The following is a 1,830-nucleotide window of genomic DNA, read 5'->3' on the forward strand; positions in this document are numbered from 1 at the left end:
TCTCTCTCTCTCTCTCTCTCTCTCTCTCTCTCTCTCTCTCTCTCTCTCTCTCTCCCGTATCTCTTGTCTGGGAGGAGGAGGGGGAGTCCTGCCTCTTTGCCTTCCTCAGATCAATGCCCTGGCCACTCACTTTCTGATGTTGCACGACGGGAAATGCTTTGAATACTTGCGACATGGCTGCGCGCATTGATTGCCAAGATTGACAGCATCGTCTTCTCTTGTCTGAGTGTGTGAGAGAGGGAGATAAAGACCAGATAGACGGTTAACAAAAGGTACTTGTAGTTTTGTACAACTGAACTTCACAGAGAGTGGACGGGATCCCCTCCTATGGCCCCGAGTGAGCAGACTTAAGTTTTCGCTCAACAGATAGCTCGGTGATCATTTTCAGTAAAGTATAGCCGAGACTAGTTGCTGTTCTTTGCGCACGGGGAAGGACGCAAAAGTAGGCAATCATCAGCACGGCTCACACCAACAAGGTAAACAACACGTTTTCTCTACTTTTCCAACATGCCTCCTTCTCCTTATATTTCCACCTTGTGTTTAATTGCTGATTCCTTAAAGGCGAGCGCGCTGTCAGCGCGAGCGATCACACAACCTTGCGCGCGTTTTGCTTTAAAACTACTATTATTGTTTTTTATTTTATTTTTTTTACAAAGTAAACTGTGTGCAAAGCTTTCTCGAGTCGGTACATTTTGAGACTCGGAGAATGACTGTCAAACTTTAATCACTGAGACTGTCTGGTGCGTCGCTTTCACCTCAAACAAGCCAAGTCTACACGCGAGACGAGAGTGACGCGTGAAGTGCTGGTTGGAAGTGGCTCTGGTGACCTCGTAATTCGTAAAAAGCGCGTTTACTGAACTTTATCACAAGTAAACTCTGCGGCAGCCCGATTCATCGCTCGGAGCTTTAAAATCATCTTCTTTTTCTTCTCCCTTTCAGCAGCGGGGAGCGTGCGGGCGGACTCAGGCTGCACGGTGCAATCTGCAGCGCTTAGACCAACCCCGACCGCTGCCACCGATAACGTTTCAACTATCTATCGTTGCCGAGTGTTGATTCTTAATCAGCTATTAAATGTTTGATGGTTGGTTGCGGTGTTCTGTGCGTGTTTACAGCGCCCTGTAACTTTGTTCTGCTGGTGGCAGTTTCCCTTCTGTCCACAGAGCGGTACCGTTCATTGACAGTGACGTGCGCCCCGGTAGGTTCCTGTCCACATGTGAGGTAGACAAGTTTATTTGAACCTTCCGCTTATGTCTCATTATACCCTCGTGCATCCAGAACCTTTGTTGCCTGAAGTTATCAGACCCCCACTAATCTTTTTTTTTTCTTCCTGTCCGAAACCTCGGAGTTTCTTGAAGCCGTGCAGCCTGGGAATTTGCTCTTCCTTAACTTTCTCCGGGGGTCAGGGGAATTGACCCCAAAAGAATGCATAAGCCATAAATTAAATTCAACAATCGCGGGGCTTGTCCATTTAGAGAAGATGTACTCGAACAGACAGTTTTCCATTTAAGCCGAAATATCTGAAGCTCCTCGCTCCCGGGATAAACGGAACAGAAGTTCCATTGTGAGAACTGTACATGTGTCCATTAGGAGATATTTTCTCACCTTTTATGTGTTTGTTGCCGCAAGACAGTTCCAGCAATGAATAGTAAGGCCTTCCAGTATAAAATGTTTTTTTTTTAGATATTTAGAGACGCCAGATTTTGGTCATATTTTAGGATAATAAAAAGCACTTAAATTTCAGACACACTGCTCATTGAGGAAATATTTATTTTTGCACGCACGTCAATTGATTTTGCAGGTTTATGATAAATTGAAGATTTCCTAAAATAT

General features: G+C 45.1%; 1 protein-coding gene across 5 annotated transcripts in view; it reads left to right on the plus strand.

Moving 5' to 3' along the window:
- The window catches only part of sox6 (SRY-box transcription factor 6), a 129,825-nt gene that overhangs the window by 1,535 nt on the left and 126,460 nt on the right, over nucleotides 1-1,830 (plus strand). For 4 of the 5 annotated variants that reach the window (XM_005724307.1, XM_005724308.1, XM_013908549.1 and 1 more), the window contains exon 1: nucleotides 105-476. The exons of the other annotated variant lie outside the window; for it this stretch is intronic. The gene's annotated coding sequence lies outside the window, so the exon portion shown is untranslated. Of the gene's footprint in view, nucleotides 1-104; nucleotides 477-1,830 lie in introns of those variants that run through there. 5 annotated transcript variants of the gene reach the window in all.

The sequence above is a fragment of the Pundamilia nyererei genome, unplaced genomic scaffold (genome assembly GCF_000239375.1).
Source record: "Pundamilia nyererei isolate P.nyererei 1_Seehausen unplaced genomic scaffold, PunNye1.0 scaffold00011, whole genome shotgun sequence".
NCBI classification, from domain to species: Eukaryota; Metazoa; Chordata; class Actinopteri; order Cichliformes; family Cichlidae; genus Pundamilia; species Pundamilia nyererei.